This window comes from Curcuma longa, chromosome 3, assembly GCF_044706935.1.
Source record: "Curcuma longa cultivar G26 ecotype Majalengka, Jawa Barat chromosome 3, ITB_CL_G26_1.1, whole genome shotgun sequence".
In the NCBI taxonomy this organism is placed as follows: Eukaryota; Viridiplantae; Streptophyta; class Magnoliopsida; order Zingiberales; family Zingiberaceae; genus Curcuma; species Curcuma longa.
In genome coordinates this window covers 10,929,367-10,936,533 of record NC_133863.1, presented here as the reverse complement: position 1 = coordinate 10,936,533, position 7,167 = coordinate 10,929,367, and the positions used below count along the sequence as shown (strand labels likewise).

Below are 7,167 nucleotides of genomic sequence, written 5' to 3'. Positions count from 1 at the left end.
AAATGAATCAATGCATGATCTGTTTTCGACATTGCTAATTTTTGATACTCTTGGCACATGAAACCTAGGATTTGATACTTTATGTTTAGATTAGTTTTAACGAGTTTAAGAAGTTCATTTATGTTCCTATGCATGCCATTATAGCTAGAAATGCTTTAAATTATTTTAGAACTAATAGTTGGATGTTTAAATAGGGTTAGATTCATGTAGGAAGCTGTAGAAGTTCTGAAATCCTGATACCAGTCGACCAGTCGACTGGTACAGATATCAGTCGACTGATGCTTGATTTCGAACTTCACAGAAAGATCAGTCGAGTGCCAGTCGAGTCACAGTCGACTGACCAGTCGACTGCTGTCCTAGCAGTCGACTGGTCCCAATAAAAATTTGCACAGAAAGATTGGTCGAGTGAAAACTATAGGTCAGTCGACTGAGCAGTCGACTGAGGCTATAGGCAGTCGACTGGTGAAGAATAAAAGAAAAGAAAGGAGTTTAAGAAGAAAAGTATGAAAGAAAGAAAAGCATTCATGTTTCCTATGAATATTGCTAATCTTTCTTTTATGCTTTTCCTTTAGTGCTTGTAGTATAGAGAATTATGCTTAATGGATATGCTTATTTTGTGCATAAAAGTAAGAATCATGCTTAGATAAGATATGTATGTTAGATAGAAAGGATATAGGATTAATTCCATCCCTTGTACGTTAATAGATGGCAAGAACACGTGCCACCAGTGCACAAGACAGAAATCAAGCTCAAGAAGGCAGTGAGTCTGGGACAGAAGACAAAATCTCACTGAAGTTGTTGTTCAACTCCAGAGACAGTTGGCAGAGCAACAACAAGTCATAGCTGCCCTAATGGCAAACCAACGGACTACTCCTACCATGTGGTGGGAGAGGATAAAGAGCAAGAGAGCAGCCAACCAGATGAGCTTGGGCTGACTTTGAGACAGAGTTTTATGAAGAATTCTTCCTGTCAACGGATCACCAACAAATGACTATGAGGAATTTATGGAGTTCAGACAAGGTGACCTGTCGGTGGAAGAAGCAGTCAGAAGATTCAACAGGCTAGCTCGTCTCTGCCCAGAGCTAGTAAGTACAGAGAAGGAGCGAGTCAGACTGATGCTCAGAATGCTGAGACCAGAGATAGCACTTAATGTGAGTAGTGGAACTCACCGACCACAGACTGGCGAAGAACTGGTCAGTAGTGCATTAATCGCTGAGCACTATCTGAACAGTATCAAGGCACAACAGACACAGCTCCAGCCAGTTAAGACAGAAGACAAGGCTAGCAGGGGGTCAGAAACCCCAATCAAGTAAGCAGAACTGGAAGGACAAGGGTCACAAGAGGAAGCAGTGGAACTCAGGAAGTAACCAAAGGGGAGGACCAGCAAACAAGCAGACCAAGTTCCTTCCTTGTCCGAAATGTGGGAGAACACATCCAGGAGCCTGTCTTTTGGGTAAGACTGGATGTTATTCGTGTGGGCAGGAAGGACACATGGCTAAAGAATGTCCTAACAAGTTTAAAGCACCTCAGCCGCAGCCAGTGCCATATGGAGGCAAGCCTCAGTTACACTACATGCCTGCAGCTCTGGGAGGACCCCAGCTTAGTCAAGGAAGGTTGGAAGCCCCACCAGATCCAGCCAGTGCCAGAGTATTCTCCCTCACTAAAGAGGATGCTGCTAGTGCCCACCACGGTCGTAACAGGTCAAGTAGTTATTTTTCAGCATTTAGCTACTGCACTATTTGATACTGGGGCGACCCATTCTTTTGTATCAGTACCCTTTTCCAAGGAATTGCAGGTGCCTACAGAAAGCATGAACTCCAAGTTCTTGACGACCCTACCCTCTGGGGAAGTCATGGAGTCCAACCAGTGGCTTCGGGCTGTACCAGTTAGAATTTCAGACCGCGAGCTATATGTAGATTTAGTAGTCCTTGCGATGCAGGATTTCGATGTCATTCTGGGCATGGATTTCCTCAGCAAGTATAGTGCTTCAGTGGACTGCCGCAGAAGAAAAGTGATTTTCAGCCCAGAAGGAGAACCGTCCTTTAAGTTCACAGGAGTGCCAAAGAGGAAGACCCAGAAACTTCTCTCTTCTCTAACAGCTCACCAGATGTTAGAAAAAGGGTGCGCTGGTTTTCTTGCATATATTGTGAACACAGAAGAACAAGAAGGACTCAAGCAGGAGGATGTTCGAGTAGTCTGTGAGTACCCAGAGGTATTCCCAGAAGAGCTACCTGGACTACCTCCCAACAGAGAAGTGGAGTTTGAAATTGAATTGGTTCCTGGTACCGGTCCAATTTCAAAAGCTCCATACCGGATGTCTCCAGCAGAGTTGAAAGAGTTACAAGAACAACTACAGGAGCTACTTGACAAAGGTCTCATCCGCCCTAGTCATTCACCATGGGGAGCTCCAGTGTTGTTCGTCAAGAAGAAAGACGGATCTATGCGGATGTGCATAGATTATAGAGCGCTGAACAAAGTGACAATCAAGAACAAGTACCCTCTTCCCAGAATAGATGATCTCTTTGATCAGCTAAGAGGGGCCGCAGTTTTCTCGAAGATAGATTTGCGCTCTGGGTATCATCAGCTGAAAGTCAAAGAAAGTGACATACCCAAAACAGCGTTCAGAACGAGGTATGGTCACTATGAATTTGTAGTAATGCCATTTGGAGTGACCAATGCCCCAGCAGTCTTCATGGAGCTGATGAATCATGTCTTCAGAGAATATCTAGATAAATTCGTGATTGTGTTTATCGATGATATTCTGATATATTCACGAACTCCAGAGGACCATGCTACACACTTGAGGATAGTGCTACAGATTCTTCAGCAGAAACAGCTCTATGCAAAATTCTCAAAGTGTGAGTTCTGGTTAGACCAAGTAGCATTCTTAGGTCACGTCATCTCAAAGGAAGGCATCAAAGTGGATCCTGCCAAGATAGAGGCAGTCAGCAACTGGCGTAGACCCAAGAACGCCAGTGAGATCAGAAGTTTCCTTGGTTTAGCAGGATATTACAGAAAATTCGTGGAGGACTTTTCCAGGATAGCCTCTCCACTTACAGCCCTGACCAAAAAGAATAAGAAGTTTGAGTGGTCAGATAAGTGCGAGCACAGTTTTCTAGAGCTGAAGAAAAGACTGACTAGTGCTCCCGTTCTGACTGTTCCAGAGAGTGACAAAAGTTTTGACTCTACAGTGACGCTTCCAAGATGGGCCTTGGAGCTGTACTCATGCAAGAAGGGAAAGTTATAGCTTATGCTTCCAGACAACTCAAAGACTATGAGAAAAACTACCCCACTCATGATCTTGAGCTGGCAGCTGTGGTCTTTGCACTAAAGCTCTGGCGACATTATTTGTATGGAGTTCAGTGCAGAATCTTCACAGACCATCAGAGCTTGAAGTACTTCTTCACCCAGAAAGACCTAAACATGAGACAGCGTAGGTGGCTAGAGTTGGTCAAAGATTATGACTGTGAAATCCTCTACCACCCAGGTAAAGCTAACAAAGTGGCAGATGCACTAAGCAGAAAATCCAGTGCAACCCTGATGTCTTTGTCATCATTAGCACTGCCACTGCAGAAGGAATTGTCTGATTTTGGAGTTGAAATTATTTATGGACAACTCTCTGCATTGACCTTAGAGTCAACCCTACTTGAGGATATACAGAGAAAGCAAAGTGAAGATCCAGATATCCAGAAGATCAAGCAAGGGATACAAAAAGAAGACAAGTCAGAGTTTCGAGTATCAGACAGTGGAATCCTTTATCAGGGGAACCGCCTTTGTGTCCCCAATGATGAGGAACTGAGAAAGAAGATTTTAGAAGAAGCCCATAGTACGCCTTACTCCATGCATCCTGGTTCCACCAAGATGTATCAGGACGTGAAACAGAGATTCTGGTGGTCTGGACTCAAAAGAGACGTTGTTAAGTATGTCAGTACCTGCCTGACGTGCCAGAGAGTCAAAGCAGAGCACCAGAGACCAGGAGGAGTCCTACAGCCCCTCCCAATACCAGAGTGGAAATGGGAGGAAATATCCATGGACTTTATTACAGGCCTTCCAAGAACCACCAATGGATATGATGCAATATGGGTGATAGTGGACAGATTGACCAAGTCTGCCCATTTTCTAGCTATCAAGGTGTCCCACTCTATAGAGCAGTTGGCACAGCTATATGTTAAGGAAATAATCAGACTTCATGGAGTTCCGAAGTCTATTGTTTCGGATAGAGATGGGCGCTTCACCTCTCATTTCTGGGAGTGTGTTCAAAATGCATTAGGCACCAAACTCAAGTTCAGCACAGCCTTCCATCCTCAGACTGATGGACAGACGGAACGAGTAAATCAGATTTTAGAAGATATGCTCAGGGCTTGTGCATTAGATTTCAAGGGAAGTTGGTGCAAGTTTCTGTGCTTAGCTGAATTCGCCTACAACAATAGCTATCAAGCCACTATCAAGATGGCACCTTACGAAGCGCTATATGGCAGGAAGTGCAGATCACCCATCTGCTGGCAAGAAGCGGGTGAAAAGAAAGAAATGGAGGTAGAGCTGGGCATTCAGACTGAGATGATAGATGAGACCACTCAGGTTATCCAGAAGATCAGACAGAGAATTGAGACTGCCCAGAGTAGACAAAAAGTTATGCTGACACACGCCGTAGGCCACTTGAATTCCAAGTAGGGGATTCAGTCTTCCTCAAAGTCGCTCCTATGAAAGGAGTGATGAGATTTGGCAAAAAGGGCAAGCTAAGTCCTCGCTACGTAGGACCCTATCTGATTACAGAGAGGATTGGGAAGGTAGCTTACAAGCTGGACTTACCACAAGACATGTCAGCAATACACAATGTATTTCATGTCTCCATGCTAAAGAAGTGCCTCCACGACCCTAGCCAAGTGATTCAACCTCAGACAGTACAGATTCAAGAAGATCTTAGTTATGAAAGCAGACCTATACAGATAGTGGACAGAGCAGTTAAGAGACTAAGAAATAAAGAAGTGCCACTAGTGAAGGTCATATGGCAGAATCAGAAACCACGAAGGAAGTTACTTGGGAGCGTGAGGATAGTATGAGACAGAAATATCCCAGAATTGTTCTAAGTTCGAGGACGAACTTTTTATAAGGTATGGGGGATTGTAACATCCCAAATTTCCTTATTTCGAGTCCTTAAAGTGCTTAAAAATATTTAGAAATGCCATAGAAATATTCTAAAGATTTTTAGAAATTTTTAGAGTATTTTTATGTAATTTTTGGAGGTCGTTTGGTAGGTCCGTTTAACACGGTATTTTTTCCACTTGAAAAGCAATTTTAGAACCGAAATTATTTTTTTTTCGCGCGGAAATTAAAGAAAACCTAGCCGTCAGAGAAGGGAGTTAGGGAGCCTTATTGGTGGGATTCGAACCCAACAAGGATCCTTTAAACACGCTAGTGTTTTCTCGGAGTCTTCGACCTTAGATGTAGAAAGCATGTGTTTTCTTTTAAGAGCATGAAAGTTTTAACAGTTACATGTGCTTTTCTTCGTGTTTTTGTGAGTTAGAAAGTGCTTACTAAGCTATCCGCTTATAGTTGCATTCCTCTTATTGCAGACAAAGGAAAGGAAAAGCTAAACTAAAGAAGAAGGCGGCAAGGATGGACGTTGGTGTGTGTGGCAACGGAACCGCGGAAGAATATTAAAATTTGCATTCTTAAGTTGAAATAAAAACCCCTTCCATGTTATTTATTTGCTTCCGTATGTTAGAGTGCATTGATGATCGTTTAATGGTTTATGCGTAGTAAATTGTTTATCCATGCTTAGAACTAAGTTGCATTGTAGATTGATGATATGTGCACTTTAATTTGGTCATTGAACCATATAAGAATGTCGTATAATGTGAGTAGTAGCACTATAGATTGTATTTAAGGCTTAAATATCAAAGTAGAAACTCTAGAAACCCTGTCCCAGAGGTACCAGTCGACTGGTACAGTGACCAGTCGACTGGCCACGGCGAATCGAGCGAAACAGAAAGTTTAGTCGAGTGCCAGTCGACTGACAGCAGTCGACTGGTATATATAGCAGTCGACTGGTAAATCATAACAAAGAAAACTGTGGACTGTTGGTAAGCAATAAAATGTTCTAGTGAGAGGTCTCTAGTTCAAACCTTGATTCCTCCATATTTATTTATATTTTTATGAATAAAGAAAAATATAATAGTTTAGGCTCTATAATTATCCATGTTAATAAACACATAAATACATTGAATTAAGTTTAGATTTTATGCATATAAATAATTCTTGCATGTATGTTAAGATAAAGTAAGTTAGTAACGTCTTCCTTACTAGTAAGAGAGGGGAGGGTGTTACAGATACAACTATGGTTTAACTAAAGTGTTTTGTTTTAAAAGTTTTTAAAAATCTTCAAACACTTTGAAAATTTTTTCCCAACCACCTTTAAATCCTTTTAAAATATATTTTTGATTATGTCAAAGGGGAAGAGAAAGTTGATTTCAAAGTTAACCTCAAAGATAAATTTTTGAAGAATTTTTTTGAAAAGTTTTCATTAAAAGGTGTGCAAAAGAAAGTATTCCGCAAAGAAAAAATATTTTATAAAGTGTTTTTTAAAAACTTTTCATAAAGTGTTTTCCAAAACTTAGCTTACTTTAAAATTAAATTTTACTTGAGTGGTCCTCAAACCTTAAAGTGATAAAGAAAAGGATCATGTCAAGTTCAGGAGGAAAAACAAAGTATGAAAGTTTTCAAAAGTTAACTTTAATTTCAAGGAGTGAGACTGAGTTAAGGGGAATCTTTATGTTTCCTTACTTTGAAATATTGTTGAAATGGTTTTACCTTTCAAGTAAGTTTTGACTTAACTTTGAACCAGGTTGTCAAAATAAAAAATGGAGAGATTATTGGTGCAGGGAGCACCAAATAATCGAACATGTATTTTGATCATGACAAAGGGTTCAAGTTAAGGTTATAGTGTGTGTTGACAAACAGAGTTGAGTGCAGGTAGTATAGGAAAAGTCCTAGTTGTAGGCTAAACAAAAGAAGTCCTAGTCAGTGGATCGGGTAAGGAAGTCTTAGTCAGGTGGACTGGGCAGGAAGATTTGGCAGATTAAGGGCATGCACCAAGCAGAAAGTCTAGGCAGTCAGTGGACCGGACATCTGGTAGATCGATGGGTCAGCAAGGATCGAACATCGAAA

At 41.4% G+C, this 7,167-nt stretch overlaps 1 pseudogene; it reads left to right on the top strand.

Moving 5' to 3' along the window:
- The first annotated feature begins 1,115 nt into the window (after positions 1–1,115).
- Positions 1,116–1,743, top strand: LOC141823673 (uncharacterized; annotated as a pseudogene).
- The last annotated feature ends 5,424 nt before the right edge of the window (positions 1,744–7,167 follow it).